Source organism: Aphelocoma coerulescens, unplaced genomic scaffold (genome assembly GCF_041296385.1).
Source record: "Aphelocoma coerulescens isolate FSJ_1873_10779 unplaced genomic scaffold, UR_Acoe_1.0 HiC_scaffold_77, whole genome shotgun sequence".
Taxonomy (NCBI): Eukaryota; Metazoa; Chordata; class Aves; order Passeriformes; family Corvidae; genus Aphelocoma; species Aphelocoma coerulescens.
The window spans coordinates 1,340,836-1,364,192 of NW_027184063.1; the positions used below are offsets into that span (position 1 = coordinate 1,340,836).

At 52.0% G+C, this 23,357-nt stretch overlaps 2 pseudogenes; one reads left to right on the forward strand and one right to left on the reverse strand.

Annotated features, from left to right (window-relative positions):
- LOC138102495 (zinc finger protein 208-like) overlaps positions 1–23,357 on the forward strand; it is a 322,764-nt pseudogene that overhangs the window by 269,851 nt on the left and 29,556 nt on the right.
- Positions 9,568–20,420, reverse strand: LOC138102504 (olfactory receptor 14C36-like; annotated as a pseudogene).

Below are 23,357 nucleotides of genomic sequence, written 5' to 3' on the forward strand. Positions count from 1 at the left end.
TGAACTGGCATGAGAAATGAACCCCACTGATCTGCCCCAAGAGAGATGAAGGTGGGAGTTACAATTCACCAAAGAGATGACAAGAAATACCATGATACAGCTGTAACCCACAAAGGCTGAGTATAACCAGGCACCCTGGGACAAGAGCAGAACGGTGGTGGTTAGTTCCTGTGCTGAGCACCACCTGGTCCCGCTGCATGCAAAGCAAAAGGAAAGAAAACAAAACCTGTTGGTCGCAGTGGTAGACACACTGTCCTGTCCAAGTGATGGGTGCAGTCTTGTCGACAGCAGTGGTCACAGTCCTGTTGGAGTTCTGCTCCTGCCCTGGATCTCTTGAGTGCTGCCAGAAGGCCTCAAACCCAGATTTTATATGCTCAGGTTCAGGTGGGAATGCTCAGCCCCTCCCCCAGGGCGGGCAGTTTCACAATGGAATGATGTCATCCTGGGAGTCATGGGATTTTTTGGGAGCCTTGATGGTCTCAGTCCTTGCAGCTGCCCATTGTGCTGGGGCCATTCAGTCCATGATGGCCCATCAGCAGAGGTGAGCCCTCAGGCTGGGTGGGACTGTGCTGCTGCTGCTACCCCGGAGGGAGTTATCACAGCTGAGTCATTGGTGTGCAGAAAAAGAAACACTGCCCTGCCTCCCAGGGTTTGCCTCTCCTTCCTTATCTCATTTAACAGCCAGCTCCTCATAGCCTGAGGGGTTGGGGGTGCACTGGGCAGCTCCTGCAAAGGACCCATCATGAACAGCTCATCAGAAATGAGATAAGGGGAGTGGAATGCACAGTTTGGTCTCACCCACAGAGGGCTAAAGTGGCACCCTGCTCCTGTCAGCAGCACAGGCTGGCAGGGAGATGGCATTGTAAGGTCTTGCTCCACTTGGCTTTCAGCCCACTAACCCACGGGCAGGGTCCCTTCCCACCCCAATCCTTCCGGGCTTCTGGCAGGGACTCGCTTGCCTTTCCTTCCTCCCTCTGCTTCCAGCTGGGAATGTGCTGGGAAATGTCCAGCAAAGCAGCCTTTGCTGTCTGCTCTGGGAGCCCACCCAGCTGCTGGACCTTGTCCCCTGGCCCTGCACAGCTCCCGTGGGAGGCACGGCAGGACCAGCACCCTGCGAGCCTCGGGAATGCCCCTCTGGCATCCACGGCACACCCTCCAGGCATCTGGAATTCCAGTTCCCAGCAAGGAGAAGATGTTCCTGCCCTTGAAGGCAAAGCTCTCAGGAAGGAGCCAAAAGCCAAGTGCTGCAAGATCTTCCAGTGACATTTCACTGCCTGCCTTCATCACCTCATCCATGGTTGTTTTAGCTGGTGGATTGGGAACAAAATCAGGGGAGGGCCTTTGGTGGGAGCTGCCCTGGCTCCAGAGAGACACTGAGAGACAAACAGAGCAGGCAAAGAAAGGCAGAAGAGGAAGGAGAACACAAATACAATCAGCTGAGAAGGTGGCACTCTGGAAACCAGACCAGAACTGACTGAAAATAAATGGACAGAAAGAAAGAATTTGGAATTGTGATTTCCTATCAAAATACAATTTCCTGCCTTTCTCACAAACCTCCTCCTGCTGTCATTCAGCAGGGCTTTCACAAAGTGCTGTGCTGGGAGTGGATGTTCCAGGCTGCAGACACAAGGAAACCCGGAATGGGCTTCTTCCTGCTCCTGGGGAGTTTGACATCCTCTGCCGAGGAGATGAGGAGGCAGCAGAAGAAAAGGGCAGCTGGGCTTCACCCTTCCACAGGACTAAGAGGGGGAAAGTCTCTCGTCCTCTCTGTCTCTGCTCCCATAGGGATGTGAAGGCTGATGCCTGACCGCCAAGGGTCACATTCAGGGCCGCCTTCCCGGAATGCTCGTGTGGAATGTAGGGGCAGCGTGGCAGCACCTGGATCTTGGACAACCCAGCTGCCCCCCAAGTTTAGTTTCTCTATCCCTCTCCTACCTGGGGAGTCCCAGGGGGGTTTCCAAGCCTCTCTTGTCTGGGAATGATTGGGGGGTGGGGATGGTCTCTGTCCCTCTCACCCCACTCAGTGCCTGGTGAGGGTCTCTCTCCTTCTCCCCTTGGCATTCTCAGGAGGCGCGTGTGAGGGGTTTTGGGGGTGTCTGTGTCGCTCTCACCCCGATGGTGCTTGGGCAGGGTCACTCCAAAGGTGAGAGGGACAGAGACCCCCCCCGGCATCCCCAGGTATGAGAAGGTCAGAAAGCCCCCCACCCCCTGAGCACACTCAGCAGTGTGAGGGACACAGAGCCCTTGGTCCCCAGTCCCGCACAAGCATTCCCTGGGGCAAGAGGGATGGAGATGCCCGAGCATCCCCAAGGCTGAAAGGGACAGGGACACTGCCTTGGGAATGCCCTGGAGTGAGAGGGACAGGGACAACCCCACCAAGCCCCTCCCCAGCATCCCCCAGGGAGAGTGGCACAGAGACCCCTTGAGCATCCCCTGGGCACCGGACAAAATAAACTTGGCAGAAATCAAACTTAACTCTACCTAAAATGCTTGGAGGAATGTTTGCTCTTCCCACAAGTCACTTGTGATGAAAACGCAAACAAACCCCAACCATGAATGAACCGACAGCCGAAGCAGTTATGGTGGCAATTCAAAGGTCCAGCAGTTCCCGCACAGCTCCAGCTCAGCTGCTGGCAGGTTCCTGTCAAAGAAAAGTGAAAGTTCGGCCCAATACAGATGATTTAAAGGAAGGATAAACTCTGTGTAGCTGCCCCAGAGGTGACAGGGATGAAGAGAAAAATGATTCTCACATTTTGCAAAGGCCCCAGCCTGTGAAAGAGAAAAGGGGGGAGAGTAAGGGAGTGACAGGGACAGAGACCTCCCCTGGGGAGGGGCGAGTGTGACACTGTCCCCTGTGTGTGTGGCCTTCCCGGGGTGGGGGTTTCACACCTGAGCCAGTCTGGGTAAGGGGGGTGGTGTTCACTCCCCCTGGGCAGGGGTTACCCCACACCCCCAAACTCTCCTCCTGCCCCCTTGGTTGGGGGATGGGGGTGCAAACCTGGCCTCAGCAAATGGGTCTGGGGGCTGGGGCCTCCCCCAGCCAGGGCTGATTTTCAGGACAGCTCTGGCCTTGGCTTTCTGGTGGATTCATTCTCCTCCCTCAGCCTTGTTTCCTTCTCCCTAGACCTGAGATCCCTGGCTAAGAGTCCCCCTTTCCCTGATCTCAAGGTTCCTTAGCTCAACTTGCAGGCCAAAGTTCCCCTCAGGAGGCACATTCAGGGACAGGGGGTGCTTGGGTGGTGGCAGCTCCTTTATACAGTTCTGCCATAATGGGCAAAAAGCTCTTCCTGACAAAGTTTCAGCTGTGAACCACAACATTTCAGTATCTCAGCAGCCCCCAGAGCATCCCCCGTGTTGCCAGATGGAAAATCCTCTGTGCCAGGTGGGTTTCCCACAAGGCTCATTTCTCAAACCTGTCTTGGGGCTGAGTCAGGGATGCAGTATCCCATGATGGTTTGTGCTTAGCGAGTGGGAACCTTCTGTTCCCGTGGTGTTGTTTGTTCTGTTGTGCTCTCTCTGTATTTTATAGTAAAGAGCTGTTCCTCCTTTTCCTGCATTTTTGCTTAGGAGCCCTGTAATTTTGGAATTGGATCCAAGAGGATCATCAGGGCACTGCTGGGCCCCATGGAAGCAAGGGGCCAGTGTGATTCTGAGAGGCCCCATGGATCCAAGGCGACCATTGTGCTCCTGCAGGTCCTCATGGAATCACAGAGTCCCTTGTGACACTGCTGGAGCCAAGGACACTTTTGTGACACTGAGGGACCCCGTGGAAGCAAGGGAACCTGGAACAGCTCTGGCTGGCTTGGCCTCCTGGTGGTCACCTGACAGCTCCAGCTGATCTTGGAATGTTGAGAGTCGCTTCTCATCTGCCCCTGGAGCTCTGGGGCTCTGTGTTTTCCTTCCTATGGAACAGATCCGTCCTTCTCCTCCAGGGGCCCATGGCCAAAACTGAGATTCCTCTTCCAAATTTCTGTGTATCCAAGGACTGTTGCCAGATGAAACCTGCCAGGAAAATCAGATCTGCCGGGCTTTGCCTCCCAGGGACCCCCTCTCCTCTGCCTTTGTGACACTGAAGTCTGTTTGGCATCAGGCTGTTCCGCAGGCTATCCCGCTTCCTTCGGGACTGCTGTTGCCCCTGTGCCCACTGCCCCCTGAAAGAACAGGCTGCCCTGTGGGGGAACAAATGCAGCTTCTCCTGGGGAAAGCCTCAGCGAGGGCTCAGTTTGGCATTGGTCATTGCGGTGACTGCAGGAAAGGGGCACCCCACCATGGGGCATTTCTTGGTCAGCTCCAGACATAAAGAGTGGGAAACTGTCTGAGACTCGGGTTGTGGCCTCGAAGGCACTACTGTGGTTTGCAGGGAGCTGCAGGGCAGCACAGCCCTCTCTGTGCCCAGGAGTGGTCACTTTGGAGGTGGTGTTGGATCTGATGGGGACAAGTGGTGCCCTGTGGGGCAAGGGGCTGGGGGTGGCCTTGAGAGTCTCCATGGCACTGAGGAGGAGCTCCATAGATGGTGGTTGGTGTCTGGGGCTGAGGGGCCATAGGGGATTGGGAGAGCTGTACCTGGCCAGGGGAATTTATGTGGGGGGCAGCCGTGACCTCTCGGCCACCGTTTCCACTCTGTCTCTGTCCCCAGCCATCACCTCAAAGCTGCTCAGGGTCTCTGGGGAATGGGCAAAGATTCATTCGGGACAGGGGCAGGAAGACCATGGGGGTGTCCTCAAACTGGGCACTGTGCGGGTCCCAGGCGGGGACAGGACTCAGTGGGTGGGAGGAGCGGGACTGGACTGGGCTGTGCCCAGGCTGGGGGGATGTGTCCGAGGTTCCCCGACCCCTGTGGTGTGGGGGTGCATTGGGGGCCCCTCCGTGGCCTGTGGGGGTGCTGGAACCCCCCACCCATGGGTGCTGTTGCTGCAGGTTCTGGGTGTCTCTGCTGTGCTGTGTGCCACAACAACTCCTCCAGCTGTCATTTCATGTCACCGAGGGGCTGGATACCACTTGCATGACCCTGGGGAGAAGAGGAGAAGACTGGGGACAGTCACTTCAGATGGAAGGAGAGAGAGTTGCACATTTTGATCGAGCCCCACGAGGGCCAGTACAAGGTGAGACCCCCAGCAGTGGCAGCTCAGCTCCCCATGGCAGGCACAGCCGTGCTTCTGGGGGCATCAGTGTCCCCACTGTCCCTGATGTCCCTGCTGTCCCCTCTGTCCCTGCCATCCCCATGTCCCTGCAAATCACGGTGAACCAACAGAAATCGCCGTGGAAAGTGGAAACATCCTGTCCTCGGGCCGGGCTCTCAGGGTGGCAGGAGATGTCACCCTGGAGCTCGTGGAATGGAACCCACATGACTGGTGCTGGTATGGGTGGGGACCTGCTGGGCTGGGGACCTCCAGGGGGACAGGGACCTCTAGGGATGGTTGTGGACTCCTCCAGGAGGCCGAGGAGGTCCATGGACTGGAGATCCCCAGGGGCTCAGAGGACACACAGAGGTGGGGAATGGGGTGGGTGAGGTCGCTGTGCCACGATGGCCCTGTTCCCAGCTCCATGTGCCTCTGCTCCCCCTCACACATGGCTGCAGGTGTCAGGGACACCTGGACAGGGTGGGAGGGGTGTCAGAGTGGGGGGTACCTTGGAATAGCCCACGTGGGTTGTGGGGTGGGGGGCACAGGAGGGTCTGTGGACAGATGGGTACCTGGCTGCACGGGCCCCTGGGAGTACCCTGGCCATCCCACCATGCTCATGTTTCCTAGCCCCTACCTGAGCCTGTGGGGGCACCTGTGGAGGACCAGGTGACTCAGAATGTCTCCTAGCGGGGCCTGATGGAACACAGGAGACCATAGTGAGGGTATGCAGCCCCATTGATCCAAGGGTCCAGTGTGACACAGAGGACCCTCATGGAACCCAAGGGACCAGAGAAAGGTTATGGAACCTCATGCAACCATGGCTCCACTATGACACACCAGGGCCTAATGCAGCTCAGGAGACCACAGTGAGGTTCTGGAACCTCATGGAAAAAAGCCTTAAAATGACACAGTGTGGCCTCACGGAACCCAGGATACCATAACCACTGTATAGAACCTCACGGAACCAAGGCTGCAGTGGGACACAGCGGGTCCTCATGGAACCCAATAGTCCATAGTGAGGTTATGGAAAGTCCTGGAACCAAGGCTATATAGCAACGAACCAGGGCCTCACGAACACAGGAGACCATTCTGAGGCTGTGGAATCCCATGGAACCAAGCCTCCAATATGTTTCAGCAGGGCATAACACAGCTCAGGAGACCACAGTGAGGTCTTGGAACCTCATGGAAGCAAGGCTCTGATTTGACACAGTGAGGCCTGATGGAATAAAAGAGACCACAGTGGAGTTCTGGAACCCAATGGAACCAGGGCTCTACTGTGACTCAACGGAGCCTCATGGAACCCAAGAGACCACAGTTGTGGAATATGGGATTACATTTGTTAAAGTGATTGAAGCTTATGCTCAGCAGAAGGCCCTGTGGGAAAGGCCCCGCTGCGGGCTGGGCGGTTGGAAGTTGGGTGAAGGGTGAGAGGCAGCTGCGAGTGAGGAGAGAGTCGGTTGAGTGACAATTGGCAGAGGGACTGTGATTGGCTGGAGGAAGGTTTGCACAGCATATGAGCGGGAAGCTGACTGGCTGATAGGATGCGTGGACCGCAGCACGGCAGCTGTGCCAGCCAATGGGTGCCCTTCTGCTGTTAAGTTCTGTTATGGTTCTTCAGTTTGGTTTCATTTGAGATGAAAGGTATAAAGAGGGGGTGATTCTGGAAATAAAGGGATCTTCTTGGGTCATACAAGGGGTTCTGTTGTCTTTGTTCCCCATTGCTGCAAGTGGCTGGCCCGAATTGGGACCAATAAAAGCGGTGAAGGGTGTGCACCACTCCGATAGCACTTTCCACTGTGTTAGGAATTGGTTGACCGGGAAGAGTTCGGTGAAGGAACTCAAGGAATTCAAGTGCATGCACCTCACCTATCAGGTGAGTAACCAGTGGAAGCAATATGGGAGGTGGAAGATCCCTGGAACAAAGAAGGAGATTGGACCTGTATGGCGGCTCCTACATCGGCAAACTACTGGTATTGCTGATGTGAAATTAAGCACCCTGCTGGACTGGGTGTCCGATTAGGTTAGAGATTTTCCCTTCAGTGGGCCCCTTCAATCAGAAGTCTGGCAAGTGGTAGGGCAGAGACTTTTTGATATCGCCAGGGACAGCAATGCCGAAGCTTGCAGGCACCTCGCTACATGGGGAACGATCATGGCAGACTTTAAGGGAAGTTCCGTGGATGTTGGCCATTATGCGGCTTCAGAAGCTGATTCCCCTGAGCCCTCAGCACCTCCTGAACCTGTATCTGATGCATCCGGCTACCCCGAGATTCTCCCATCCCCTACAGAATTGATTTACATGATAAAAAAATCCCTACACAGTTGGCTTCCTCGGCATGGAAGTCCCAGACCGTGAGCAAGCTTCGGACTCCCTTCCTGCCCACAATGATGACGTTGTAACCCAGCACTGGCGGAAGTGTAGGGAAGCCGCGATGGAGGAGAACGACCTGGCGGTTGTTACTGCCTGTCTGGTTATATATGCGCCGAAGCAACGCCCGGCCTACAGGGAACTAGACTATAAAGTAATCAAAGAACTGAGGATGCTAGTAAAGGAAAGCGGCGTATCCTTCTGTCACGTCCTAAGTTACCTGGACTCCATAAGTACTGTGTACATCCTCGTACCTAATGACTGCAAAAGCATAATGAGAATGATCTTGACCGTGACTACCGTGAGCTGTGTACTACCCAGGCGGAAGTGCTGCAAGACAGAAATCCACCCATCGTTGCCGCACAGCTGACCGCAGAGGGTCCGTACGCAGTCCCTACAGCGCAGACAGGCTACCTGTGTGACGTGTATGATATCATCACCCACCTAGCCCGGCAAGCCCTGCGGCAACTCCTGGGGACGGGTATTGATGCTAACGTGTCTTTTGCTAAGATCCTACAGGGTCTGGCAGAGTCGTTTGTACAGTTCCTGGACAAACTGCAAGAATGCCAAAATGTGGGTTCTGCCACTCATGGAACCAAGGCTCTGATGTGACACCGTGGGGCCTATGTGAACACAGGAGTCCATTGTGACTCTATGGAATCTCCTGGAACAAGGCTCCAACATGTCACAGTGGAGCCTCATGGAACCAGGAGACCACAGCCACCAAATGGAACCTCATGGAATTAAGCATCCAGTGGGACAGAGCAGGGCCTAATGCAGCTTGAGACTGAGTCCATAGTGAGGTTATGGAACCTCATGGAGCCATGGCATAAAGCTGTCAGGGACTGAAATGGTTCATACCTTAAACATTGTTATGAAGGAGTTTTGCCCATTCTAGCAAAAACTGTATCAAGAAGCTACAGCCACAGAAGCCCAGCCCTCCTTGAAGATGCCTGACTGGCACTTTGGACTGGGAGTTCAGTCACAGAGCTAAGAGAAAGGGGACACTACTGTGCAATCATCTCAGGTTCTAGGCAGAAGTAATCAAGGCTGAGGGAAAAGAACACATCCACAAGAAAACCAAAGAGCACAAAATCATGGCTGGCTGGGTTTGGGGTGGAGGAGACCACAGTCCACAGAGGGCCTACACAGGTTTACACAGACTCCCCTGCCACTGAGGGGGAACAAGGAGGTTTCAGGTCTGTGGTGCCACCTCTGGTCAGAGGCACTGAACACCCATCCTCCCTTACACAAACTGGCCCAGCTGGGAAACCTCCAACACTGGAAAGGCCATATCCACGGGATATTCACAAGAGGCAGCTGAGGGGGTGTCATAATCCATCAAAGACCTCCCAAAGTGCTCCCAAAATTTATTCCTGAGGCCTTGCTCCACAGGACTGCACGTGATGCAAAGTGATGCAGCAGACCCAGAGTCTGCTGCAAGAGACAGTGTCCAAGTGCCCTCCCCAGGCGCCTTCTTTCTACTGGGCCTGGCAATGTTTTTGTGGCCATTGTGTTCCATGAGGCCCCTCTCTATAACAACTGCCCTTGATTCCATGAGATTCCATTGCATCACAAAGATGTTCTAGCTTCCATGAGGTCCCACTGTGTCACAATGGACACTGGGTTCCCTGAGTGGTGGCACTGTTTCCACACCAACCTCTGTCTGAAGAGGCCCCACTTTGTCACAATTGACTCTGGGTTCCATGGGCTGGGAAGAGCAGAGGTGGGAAGAGGCTGGGCCATTGTCCCTGGCTGTGCTGCTGCTGGGAGTATCTTCCCTCCAGCTGTGCCCACAGGCACTGCCCCTGCAGAGCCAGAGAAGGGCTGAGGAACAAACCTTGGACACACAAGTCAGGGCAGACACTCCTTTTGATTCAAATGCACAGGGAAGAAGCCTCCTGAAAGTCTTTGTGTTTCCAAAGAAAGCCAGACATTCATGTAGAAATGCTAAGAGCAGTACTACAGGATTTTATAAAAAACAGCATAACACTACAAAAAGAAGAAAAGAAGGCACCAATGAAAAAATGGACAAATAGGAAAAAAAAGCTGAGATCATAAAGAGTCACATTCTGAAGGTTCTGGAGCAGAAAAGGAGAGTTTATTGCTTCTGAAAAGATACAGTCATCATTTTCCTCAGGGCATCCTTGAGCTCCTGGTTCCTCAGGCTGTAGATGAGGGGGTTCAGGGCTGGAGGCACCACCTAGTACAGAACTGACACCACCACATCCAGGGATGGGGATGAGATGGAGGGGGGCTTCAGGTGAGCAAATGTGCCAGGGCTGATAAACAGAGAGACCACGGCCAGGTGAGGGAGGCACGTGCAAAAGGCTTTATGGCAGCCCTGCTCAGAGGGGATCCTCAGCATGGCCCTGAAGAACTGCACATAGGAGAAAAGCATGAACACAAAACAACCCAAAAAAGGAAAAGTACTAAAAGCAAGAAGCCCAAATTCCCACAGGTATGTGTCTGAGCAGGAGAGCCTGAGGATGTGTGGGATTTCACAGAAGAACTGGCCCAGGGCATTGTCCTGGCACAGGGGCAGAGGAAATGTATTGGCCGTGTGCAGCAGAGCAGTGAGAAAGCCACTGGCCCAGGCAGCTGCTGCCATGTGGGCACAAGCTCTGCTGCCCAGGAGGGTCCCGTAGTGCAGGGCTTTACAGATGGACACGTAGCGGTCGTAGCACATGAGGGTGAGGAGGAAATCCTGTGTTCCAAGGAAGAAGACAATCAGAAACACCTGAGCTGCACATCCTGTGTAGGAGATGTGCCTGGTGCCCCAGAGGGAATTGTGCATGGCTTTGGGGACAGTGGTGCAGATGGAGCCCAGGTCGGTGAGGGCCAGGCTGAGCAGGAAGAAGAACATGGGGCTGTGCAGGTGCTGGCCGCAGGCTCCGGTGCTGATGATGGAGGCCGTTGGCCAGGAGGGCAGCCAGGGAGATGCCCAGGAAGAGGCAGAAGTGCAGGAGCTGCATCTGCCACGTGTCTGCCAAAGGCAGCAGGAGGAAGTGGCTGATGGAGCTGCTGTTGGACATTGCTGTGTCTGGCCATGGGCACCTGTTCATGGAGAAAGGACAGTGACAAGTCAGGACAGGCTGCTTGGAGCCAAACCCGTGCCATTCCCTGCAGACTGTCCCGCTGGGACTGCCCCACCCTTGTTCCTGCTCTGGGAAAACCTTCACCCAGTTGCCTGCCTGAGCTCCACTTGTGCTGTCTGAGTGTGCCAGGAGCAGCCAGGCCTGTGCGTGGGGGCTGTCGAGGAGCCATCCCTGCCCCGCTGCCCTGGGTTTGTGGCCGTGTGGCAGAGGGACAAGGCTGGAGAGTCAGGATTTGTCAGTGCAATCCCTCCTAGAAAGGCTTGGTAGCAGTTTTACTCTCAGTTCCACAGGACAGGGATGGCAGGAGTGAGTTTTAGGAAAGGTTTTCCTACCCACACATCATTCCTGCTTCTCTGAGGTCAGAAATCCCCAGCATTTCTGCTGCACTCCACCTTTGCCACTGAGAGGTGAGAGGCAAAGGATTCCCTGTGGCTCAGGGCAAGCTGAGGGGCTGCATGGGCTTGTTCCCAACTGCCCTGGGCTTGCCCCTTTGGCTGCAGTCAGAGCACAATCACACTCCCGGCTCACCCTGGCATAAACCAGACCCTGCCCAGAGCACAGGGATCCCTGAATGTCTCACCCTCTCTAAAGGTCTCTGAGCAAGGTCTCAGCACGCCCTTCTACCAGGGACACTCACGCTGCCCTTGGCAAACCCAGCAGCATTTCCTCAGCTGTGGCATCTCTGCACTTCCCCGGGGGACATTCAGGGCACGCCGAGAGGCTCTGGCACAGATTTGCACCCAGGAGGGCAGCTCAGAGCTTGGAAGGACACAGTGAGGAGAGCCCTGGGTGTACCCACGATGGTATCTCAGGGAGGGAGGCTCAGCTCATTCCCCTTTCCCATGGACTGCTTTGCCCACAGCCCCACAGGGCACTGGGAAGCTTGGACACCCCATTCCCATGGACAGCCCTGTCTGGCAGGAATCCCAAGGGCAGAGCCTGACTCAGCTGCTGAAGATCCCAGAGCCCCCCTGAGAGCACCAGATAGCAGTGACAATGTCAGAGGAGTAATAATAATAACAATAACAAGGACAATAGCAGAGACTCAGAATGTTCTGTCATTCTGGGATTCCAACTCCTGTTCTGCTTCTCTCATCCCGCAACCTTCCCAGCCTGCTCCAAGCAGGAAATCCAAACAGGCTCAGGAGCGCTCCTGATCTTGACAGCAATCCCTGGCTTACCTTCTTTTGGGAAGCGCCTCCGGAGCTGTGCCCAGGCTGGTCTGGAGCTGGGAGCAGCCCTGCCCCAGCCAGCAGCTCTCAGCAGCAGCACCTGCCCTGCTCAGGGTCACTCCTTCCCCCCCGCAGCTCCTCCCCCAGCGCTGGCAGCAGCTCCCCGGGCCGGCTGAGAGCTGCCCCTGGCAGGCAGCAGAGTCCCTGCCCCAGCACAGCGCCCTGGGCTGCAGGACCCTGCTCTGCAGGACAGCCCTGGCCACCCCTGGCTGCAGCCCCGGCCAAGAGGTCACTGCTGTCCTCACACACATTCCCCTGGCCAGGTACAGCTCTTCCAACCCCCTATGGCCCCTCAGCCCCAGACACCAACTCACATCTATGGAGCTCCTCCTCAGTACCATGGAGACTCTCAAGGCCACCCCCAGCCCCACAGAGTCCTCCTTGTCCCCATCAGATCCAACACCACCTCCAAAGGGACCACTCCCGGGCACTGCCAGGGCTGTGCTGCCCTGCAGATCCCTGCAAACCACAGTAGTGCCTTCGAGGCCACAACCCGAGTCTCAGACAGTTTCCCACTCTTTATGTCTGGAGCTGACCAAGAAATACCCCATGGTGGGGTGCCCCTTTCCTGCAGTCACCGCAATGACCAACGTCAAACTGAGCCCTCGCTGAGGCTTTCCCCAGGAGAAGCTGCATTTGTTCCCCCACAGAGCAGCCTGTTCTTATGGGGGGCAGTGGGCACAGGGGCAACAGCAGTCCTGAAGGAAGCGGGATAGCCTGCGGAACAGCCTGACGCCAAACAGACTTCAGTGTCATGAAGGCAGAGGAGAGGGTGTCCCTGGGAGGCCAAGCCCGGTAGAGCTGATTGTCCTGGCAGGTTTCATCTGGCAACAGTCCTTGGATACACAGCAATTTGGAAGAGGAATCTCAGTTTTGGCCATGGGCCGCTGGAGGAGAAGGACGGATCTGTTCCATAGGAAGGAAAACACAGAGCCCCAGAGCTCCAGGGGCAGATGAGAAGCGACTCTCAACATTCCAAGATCAGCTGGAGCTGTCAGGTGACCACCAGGAGGCCAAGCCAGCCAGAGCTGTTCCAGGTTCCCTTGCTTCCATGGGCCCCTCAGTGTCACAAAGGTGTCCTTGGCTCCACGGGGCCCAGCAGTGTCACAATGGACTCTGTGATTCCATGAGGACCTGCAGGAGCACAATGGTCTCCTTGGATCCACGGGGCCTCTCAGAATCACACTGGCCCCTTGCTTCCATGGGGCCCAGCAGTGCCCCAATGATCCCCTTGGATCCAATTCCAAAATTATAGGGCTCCTGAGCAAAAATGCAGGAACAGGAGGAACAGCTCTTTACTATAAAATACAGAGAGAGCACAACAGAACAAACAACACCACGGGAACAGAAGGTTCCCACTCGCTAAGCACAAACCATCATGGGATACTGCATCCCTGACTCAGCCCCAAGACAGGTTTGAGGAATGAGCTTTGTGGGAGCCCACCTGGCACAGAGGATTTTCCATCTGGCAACATGGGGGATGCTCTGGGGGCTGCTGAGAGACTGAAATGTTGTGGTTCACAGCTGAAACTTTGTCAGGAAGAGCTTTTTGCCCATTATGGCAGAACTGTATAAAGGAGCTGCCACCACCCAAGCACCCCCTGTCCCTGAATGTGTCTCCTGAGGGGAACTTTGGCCTGCAAGTTGAGCTAAGGAACCTTGAGATCAGGGAAAGGGGGACTCTTAGCCAGGGATCTCAGGTCTAGGGAGGAGGAAACAAGGCTGAGGGAGGAGAATGAATCCACCAGAAAGCCAAGGCCAGAGCTGTCCTGAAAATCAGCCCTGGCTGGGGGAGACCCCAGCCCCCAGACCCATTTGCTGAGGCCAGGTTTGTACCCCCATCCCCCAACCAAGGGGGCAGGAGGAGAGTTTGGGGGTGTGGGGTAACCCCTGCCCAGGGGGAGTGAACACCACCCCCCTTACCCAGACTGGCTCAGGTGTGAAACCCCCACCCCGGGAAGGCCACACACACAGGGGACACTGTCACACTCGCCCCTCCCCAGGGGAGGTCTCTGTCTCTGTCACTCCCTTGCTCTCCCCCCTCTTCTCTTTCACAGGCTGGGGCCGTTTGCCAAATGTGAGAATCATTTTTCTCTTTATCCCTGTCACCTCTGTGACAGCTACACAGAGTTTATCCTTCCTTTAAATCATCTGTATTGGGCCGAACTTTCACTTTTCTTTTACAGGAACATGCCAGCAGCTGAGCTGGAGCTGTGCGGGGACTGCTGGACCTTTGAATTGCCACCATAACTGCTTCGGCTGTCGGTTCATTCATGGTTGGGGTTTGTTTGCGTTTTCATCACAAGTGACTTGTGGGAAGAGCAAACATTCCTCCAAGCATTTTCGGTAGAGTTAAGTTTGATTTCTGCCAAGTTTATTTTGTCCGGTGCCCAGGGGATGCTCAAGGGGTCTCTGTGCCTCTCTCCCTGGGGGATGCTGGGGAGGGGCTTGGTGGGGTTGTCCCTGTCCCTCTCACTCCAGGGCATTCCCAAGGCAGTGTCCCTGTCCCTTTCAGCCTTGGGGATGCTCGGGCATCTCCATCCCTCTTGCCCCAGGGAATGCTTGTGCGGGATTGGGGACCAAGGGCTCTGTGTCCCTCACACTGCTGAGTGTGCTCAGGGGCTCTCCAACCTTCTCATACCTGGGGATGCCGGGGGAGTCTCTGTCCTTGTCACTCCTTGGGTGACCCTGCCCAAGCACCATCGGGGTGAGAGCAACACAGACACCCCCAAACCCACACAAGCACCTCCCAAAAATCCCAAGGGGAGAAGGACAGAGACCCTCACCAGGCACTGAGTGGGGTGAGAGGGACAGAGACCATCCCCAGCCCCAAATCATTCCCAGACAAGAGAGGCTTGGAGACTGCCCTGGGACTCCCCAGGTAGGAGAGGGACAGAGAAACTAAACTTGGGGGGCAGCTGGGTGGTCCAAGATCCAGGTGCTGCCACGCTGCCCCTCCATTCCACACGAGCATTCCAGGAAGGCAGCCCTGAATGTGACCCTTGGGGGTCTGGGATCAGCCTTCACATCCCTGGGGGAGCAGAGACAGAGAGGACGAGAGACTTTCCCCCTCTTATTCCTGTGGAAGGGTGAACCCCAGCTGCCCTTTTCTTCTGCTGCCTCCTCATCTCCTCGGCAGAGGATGTCAAACTCCCCAGGAGCAGGAAGAAGCCCATTCCGGGTTTCCTTGTGTCTGCAGCCTGGAACATCCACTCCCAGCAGAGCACTTGGTGAAAGCCCTGCTGAATGACAGCAGGAGGAGGTTTGTGAGAAAGGCAGGAAATTGTATTTTGATAGGAAATCACAATTCCAAATTATTTCTTTCTGTCACATTCATTTTCAGTCAGTTCTGGTCTGGTTTCCAGAGTGCCACTGTTACAAAAAGGATAAGATATTGGATTTTAGAAGTAGTAAGGCTAAGGCTCTGCTAGGCTGTAAGGCCTCAGGTGTAGAAATAGTTCTCTTGGGAAACAGGAATGGAATGTGCTGGGTGGGGAAGTTAGGAGTAGTGAATTAGCTGGGCATGGAGAACATGTCTAAAAGTAAATAGTTCTGGGTCGATATATGTGGCATGCAAGGGGGATTTCAGTGGTGGGAGTTCGTTGAGCATTATCTAAGACTAGACAACCATGAAGATATACGGCTTGGGGTATGATTATCAATTGTTAATGTTTTGTATGTGTGCCAATGTTTGAAACTGTATAAAGAGCTGAGTGAAACGATAGGTCTTTGGCAAGCCTGATTTGGGACACCAGTCCCCAGGTCCCCGGGCCCTGAATAAAGCACCGCATAAACTGACTCTCTGTTGGTTTGTGTTTGTGGTCGGTGGGCAACAGTTTTCTGGCGACCCAGGTGGGACTCCGGGGGTCATAGGGGCGGTTCGCGGGGTGATCTGCTCCGTGCCGGCACCAGGTGATTTCTGGGGAGACATCAGCCCGTGCCTGACCCCGCGTCCGACGGACAACCGTGAGGTAAGCCCACAAGGTGCTTTATTCCTTTTAAACCGGTGGTGGTAGCCTGCCCGGTAAGACGAGTCTCTACTCGCAGGGTTGGGGCATTGGTTTGGGATTATAAAGCCTAGGCGCTGGCCGTCAGACAGAGCGAAAGCTTTCCAGAGCCAGCCCTTGCTTCTCGCGGCGACGAGATAAGCAAGGAGGGAATTGGATATTGTGGTAATTGGTATTGGTATTAGTCTGTGTGTTATTAGTTGTGTGCGTTATTGTGTGGTTGCATACCTCTGGAATGATGCCGTTGCAGGTGTTTCGGGCTTTGTCAAGTTCAGATAAGGATATTCCGGAGGATTCTCCCCTCGGGTGTTTGCTAAGTCATTGGAAGGAGGGTAAATTGGGACGGGAGCTGCGGAAAAGAGAATTGATTGATTATTGTAATAAGGTATGGCCTGAATATGAAACTGGGGGGATGCAGTGGCAGTGGAATGGCACTATTAATTCTGAAATTATAACCCCCATGATGCGGTATTTACGGGAAAATGAGAAGTGGGATGAGATACCCTATTTGGATTTGTTTTATCAGCTAATAGGAAAAAAGGACTGGCAGAGGAAATGTGGAATGATGGTGTTAGAAACGGAACCAGAGGAATGCGCGGGTTGTAAAGAGCGAAGGCTACGGTTTTCTGAGCCTGAGGAGGATGTGTCTTTGTTGGTATCACCATCCGACCCAGTCAACCTCCCCCTCCCGGACTCAGATTCTTCGGAAGAGGAATCTGACTCCGAGGAAGGAGAGAGGGAACGATCCCGAACTCCCGAGCCCAGGGAGAGAGGGAGGGAACAATCCCGAACTCCGCTCTCCCAGCGTACTCGCAGAGGGCGTCTGGACAGGGGAAAAAGCGCTTCTCGAGCACATCTAATGGCCCCATTGCGAGAAGCAGTTGGACCAACAGGGGATCGGGTCAGAGTGAAAGTTCCGTTTTCCCCCAATGATTTAATAATTTGGAAGCAATCTGCAGGAGCTTATAGAGAAAATCCTGAAAAAGTGGCTCGGGTGGTGAAAATGGTAATAAAGACACAGAATCCGGACTGGAATGACCTACAGGTGTTGCTAGACTCGATAATGGATTCTACGGAAAAGGAGATGGTATTTAAAGCTATGTCTAATCGGGCAAGGGATATGATTCAGTTGCGAGCACCAGCACTACAAGGAATAGGGAATGTGAATGAAATAGTACCAAGGGAAGATCCAGAATGGAACCCTAATTTGGCAGAAGAGTATCATAGGTTGCAGGTTTATCAGGAGCTGTTGGTGGAAGGAATTCAGAGGGGAATTCCAAAGACTTTAAATTGGTCTAAGTTGTATGCGGTAAGACAGGATAAGGTAGTCACCATCTGCGTTCTTGGAGAGGCTGAAAGAAATAGCGCGGAGGTATACAGACTTAGACGTGGAATCGGAGGCAGGAAAACTGCAAATGGCCTTGATATTTATGGGACAGTCACAGGAGGATATTAGGAGGAAGCTACAAAAGCTAGAAGGGAATGATACTCGGGACTTGGAGAAAATGCTTGAAGTAGTGTGGAAAGTGTACAATAATAGAGAGAAAGAGGCAGTGAAGAAGCAACAAGCAAGCATGTTGGCAGTGTTACAACAGGCAAGTCAGATGAATGTGAGAGGCTGGGGGAGGGGACGAGGCAGAGGAAACGGGGGCATGGGAAGAGGTGGTTTCGGAGGTTTTGTGAATCAGAATGTAGGGAACCAGATGATGGGTAGGGGTAGAGGTAAATTGGGGCCCAGTCAGTGCGCCCGATGCTTCGCCGAAGGTCATTGGAAGAATGAGTGCCCCCTCAATTTGGGGATGGGGACACCGATGAGTAACTTTCCAGGAGGGAATCCCATGAATCAGGGAATGAATGCGAATGATGGGTTAAACCCTTTCGCGCCAGGACCACAAGGTGTCGCTCAAGCCTTTATGATGGGGAGCTATCAAAATCAGAGCTGACTAGATAAAGATCTAAAAGTGGTCCTGGAAGTTGACGGGGGGCCCAGGGAATTTAGGGTAGATACAGGAGCCACTTTCTCTGCAATCAATGAACAAATAGGACCGTTAAGTGATTCAGTTGTGAAAGTAGTAGGGGTGTCGGGGGAGGTGGTGGAGAGGTCATTCTTGCGGCCACTGGAAATCAAATTTGGAAACAAAGAATTGGATCACCAGTTTTTATATATGCCAAGCAGCCCGGAATGCTTGTTGGGGAGAGATTTATTATCGGCACTGGATGCAAAAATCATATTTGAGAAAGGGCGTGCTAAACTAGAAATCCCGGAGGGGAATCTGGCAAAACTTTTTGTGATTAAAGAGACAAAGACAGAGGAGATACCCCAGGAAATAGAGCAGGCAGTAGTCCCGTGGGTATGGGAAACAGGGACCCCGGGCAGATCCAGGGTAGCCGTTCCTGTGAAAATTGAATTAAAGGAAGGGGCACACCCGGTAAGAGTTCGACAGTACCCTATCAGTTTGGAAGCCAGGAAAGGAATTGCCCCAATGATCACGCAATTTATAGCATTAGGGATTTTACAAGAATGCGAATCGGAATTTAATACTCCAGTCTTTCCGGTAAGGAAACCAAATGGGAAATACAGGTTGGTGCAGGACCTGAGAGCAGTAAATGCAATTGCCAAAGATATACACCCGGTGGTGGCCAATCCATATACATTGTTAACATCGATTTCTGAGAATTTTCAGTGGTTCACAGTGATTGATCTAAAAGACGCCTTCTTCTGCATCCCACTGGCCCCCGAGAGTCGACACATTTTCGCCTTTGAATGGGAAAGCCCAGACACTCGCCGCAAGCGACAGTTAACATGGACCAGGTTGCCACAAGGATTTAAGTGTTCACCCACCATTTTTGGAAACCAGCTAGCAAAGGAGTTAGAGGAATGGAAAACTACCAAGGTAAAAGATTCTCCTTTTTCTTATGTTGTTTTACAATATGTGGATGACATACTCCTGGGAACAGAGGAGCGGGGACTGTGCTCAAAGTTAACAATTAAACTATTAAACATGTTGGGTCAGGCAGGATACCGAGTATCCAAGGAAAAAGCGCAGCTGGTGCAACAGAAGGTGATTTATCTGGGATGTGAAATATCACAAGGAGTCAGGAGAATAGGGGTAAACCGCATTCAAGCCATCTGTGCAATCCCTGTACCACGAAATAATCAGGAACTAAGATCTTTCCTAGGAATGGTTGGCTGGTGTCGCCTGTGGATTCCGAATTTCGGACTTATGGCCAAACCACTGTACGAAACAATCAAGGAACCCGAATTCAAGTGGGGTAAGACACAGCACAAGGCCTTTCAGGAATTGAAGCAAGCACTCAAAGAGGCCCCCGCTCTGGGTCTGCCTGACCTGACAAAAGACTTTCAATTGTATGTGCATGAAAGGCAGAGATTAGCTTTAGGAGTACTCACACAGTGATTGGGGTCATGGAAGAGGCCCGTGGGGTACTTCTCGAAACAGCTGGACATGGTGAGCAGAGGGTGGCCAGGGTGTTTGCGAGCAGTGGCTGCTACGGTAATCCTAATTCAGGAGGCACGGAAACTGACACTGGGAAAACACATCACGGTATATGTACCTCACATGGTCATAGCCGTCTTGGAACAAAAAGGGGGGCATTGGCTCTCCTCCAGCAGAATGATGCAGTACCAGGCTCAGTTGCGGGAACAAGATGATGTTGAATTGAAAATAACCAACTATCTCAATCCAGCAGAATTCCTTAGGTCCACCCAAGAGGAAGGAGAACTGGAGCATGACTGCGTGGAGGTGATCGAACAAGTGTATGCCAGCCGTGAAGATCTGAAAGATGTCCCGATGGCAGATCCCGATGTGGAGCTGTTTACGGACGGATCCAGTTTTATGGAGCATGGAACCAGGTATGCAGGGTATGCTGTGGTGACACTCCAGGAAATAGTGGAAGCTAAAGCACTGCCTCCGGAAACTTCAGCGCAAAAAGCAGAAGTATGGGCGTTGGTAAGGGCATTGGTCCTTAGTAGAGACAGGAAAGTGAACATTTGGACTGATTCAAAGTATGCATTTGGTGTAGTTCACATCCATGGGGCTCTGTGGAAAGAAAGAGGACTTTTGATCTCTCAAGGCTCACAGATCAAACATAAGGAAGTAATAATTCAGTTGTTGGAAGCTGTACACTTACCTAAAGCAGTAGCGATCATGCATGTCCGAGGTCATCAAGCAGACTCCGGGAAGGAATTTCAGGGGAATCGGATGGCAGATGAAGCTGCGAAAAAGGCAGCCAGATTGGTCTGGACTCAAATGGCTCTGATACCGACAAGAGAAAATCCCGCTGCACCTTATTTGGAAGAGAAACCGTGCTACTCTCCGGAGGATGAACGGTTGGCACAATTCACTGGAGCAAGAAGGAATGTTGTAGGATGGTATGTAACACCGGTCGGACAAGTTATACTGCCAGTGGAATTAATGAAAGTAGTCATGAAAACTGAACATAACAAACTCCACTGTGGTGCAGAAGCATTGGTAGAACATCTAAAGAAAATAGTACTCTCTAATTCGATGATAACAATGGCCAGAAGAATAAATGCCACCTGCCCGATTTGCATTAAAAATAACCCGTTGGTTAGAAGACAAGTCCAAATGGGGAAAATACGTGTAGGGCCACAACCAGGGGATTACTGGCAAATAGATTTTTCCGAGTTACCAAAATCTCAGGCATACAAGTACTTACTAGTTTATGTGTGCACCTTTTCAGGATGGCCCGAAGCTTTCCCTTGCAGGACGAACCAGGCCAAGGAGGTAGTGAAAACCCTTCTCAAGGAAATTATTCCGAGGTTTGGGGTTCCTTTAGGAATATCATCAGATAGAGGACCACATTTTACTGCAGGAATCGTGCAGGAAGTTTCTACTATTCTGGGAATTCAGTGGCACTTACACACCCCCTGGAGACCTCAATCTAGTGGTCAGGTGGAACGAATGAATCAAACTCTGAAAAATCAAATTAAAAAGATTTGTCAAGAAGCTAAAATACAGTGGCCCCAAGCATTGCCTCTAGCCCTTCTGAGGATTAGGATTAAACCATGAGAAAGGATAGGGGTAAGTCCGTATGAAATTTTGTACAGCAAACCATATCATGCTGTAACCTATCAAGGGGACCCACATGTAATTGGGGATCAGATGATTGTAAATTATGTTTTGTCTTTAAATAAGACCCTTGCAGCACTGAGATCCACGCTGGAGTGGAATCGACCGTTACCTCTGGACACTCCTGCTCACGATATTCACCCAGGAGACCAAGTTTATGTGAAGAACTGGTCGGTGGAGCCTCTGAAGGAAACATGGGACGGCCCCCATCAAGTGATAATGACAACTTACACCGCCGTCAAGGTCGACGGGATCAACAGCTGGATCCATTACACACGGGTCAAAAAGGTCCCCTCCCGATGGTCGGTGGAACCCCTATCTCCCACAAGAATGGTGTTCAAAGCCAAAAATTAATGCTGTTGTTGTTACTCTTGAGTAAAATAATAATTGTTGAAACCTTTGTTAAAATCACAATACCTGAATCGAGGGTGTGGGTACCGGAGAATTCAAATGTAAATCTCACATGTTTGTTTGTCGATGACCAGGGAGCTGGATGGGACAGAGTCAGGGCACGATGGAAATGGATCACCAAAGATCAAATTCAAGATAAAGGAGTAGAAACGGTCTGGGATGAGAAGCAGCAAAAAGGTAGGACTACCCTGCAGATATCCAATGTAACAAAGGCCAGAACAGGGAAATATGCTTGTATAGTTTGGATAAAAGGGAGTTATGATTATGGATTCGTAAATCTTGACATTTTAAATATCTCCCAAACAGAACCGGAAAATAAGGTCCAGGTGACTCTCCCAAATGGGAAAGTAGATATGTGGGACGGACCTCCCCTCAGAATAAAATGTACTCATAAATTTGAAACAGGGTGTCAGAAACAGATTGGAATGAAATGGTGGAAATGGAACACAACACAGGAAATGTGGAATCCACAGGTACAAGGGACAAGTTGGTGGACGCAGGGAAATGAAAGCAGAGGATGGTTGAATATAACGAACTCAGAGATTGGTAGATCGGAGGGTAAATACCTTTGTGTTCTTGTTTGTGGTAATAGGGGAGGTTATGGGGTCAGGAAGGTAGAAGTGGTATTACAACAGGATCGAGGAATCAAGCCTGAACAGAAAATATATAACGCAAAGGAAGGGCAGGATTTGGTTTTAAGATGTAGGATACCAACTGAAAGCTACACTGAGTATGAATGGTGGTTTGGAGGACAGAACTTGGTGGCTCAAGGGAAATATCAAATTAGAAGAAAACCCCAAGAAATAGTGTTAGTAATTAAAGAGGTCCTGGAACAGCAAGATAATGGACAATACTGGTGTTGGGTTGCTCAAGATGATTGGTGGGCAACCGGGATGATTAGTGTTTATGTTGAAAGAACAAGGGTGACTCGGCAGGTACCAGAGGATGAAATCCGAACCAAACCAGAGAATCTGATTGTGGGGTTAATTAGGGATTTTGGGCAAACACAAAATGTATCAGCAATCACTGCATGTCTGCCTTTGCCCCATGTGGCAGGAGATCCTATACCATGGGGAATTATACCAGCTCCAGACATGCCTGCATCTAATTGAACAGTTACCTTAAGTTGTACCCAGGAGACTAGGATCCGAACTAAATTGGTTAATCGGACAAATGTGATAAGGAAACACTGGAAAACCCCGGGGAACCGAGCAGATTGTTACAAGCTTCCGAATGCTGTATTTACCAAAATCGGAAGATTCCATGGAGTAGGATGGTGTGAATACGATGAGAGGCAAACGCTACAAGTCCCGGCAACTGAACAATATTTTGAAATAATATGCCAGAATGTTACAAACACAACTACCATGGAGCAATGGCAGACAATCTGGGGACCTAGTTTGTTAGAAACCTATAGTTACATAGGAACAGTTCAATGGTGTATTTATTGGAAGGGACGGAAAAATCAAACTTACTCAAAGACCTATCAAGGACAGGGTAGTTGGAGAAAAGATGCACCTGGAATGACCGATTGGAATTGCACTAAGGTCTTCACTTGTGACAGCCCAAGTGAGTCTGTGAGTCTACTGCCTGTAAAGGTACTTTTGAGATTTGGCTGTGAATGTAGGGGATATAACCACACGATAAAAGACAAAAATACAGAAGGAGAGTTAAACTGTAAAACTACATCAATCCGAGCTCCAGGAAATTTAGTTTGGGTAATGGGTCACGGACACTGGACCACTCATATGCCGGTAGATGGTCCAACTACACAAATTACTTTAGGAGTTCCAACTCTATGTCCTTTTTGGAAATCGACAAAATTGACGGCCTCAGAAATACAAATGAGACATAAGCGAGATATAAGTCAGGAAATTGGAGACATAGGGTTAGAAGAAGGGGAAGATTGGCATGGACCTTCTTCAGGAGTTAAATTTGGGTGGGTATTAGAATCTCTCTTTGCACCAATATCATCATATCGAAGCAGGGAAATGTTGTACAAATTGTTGG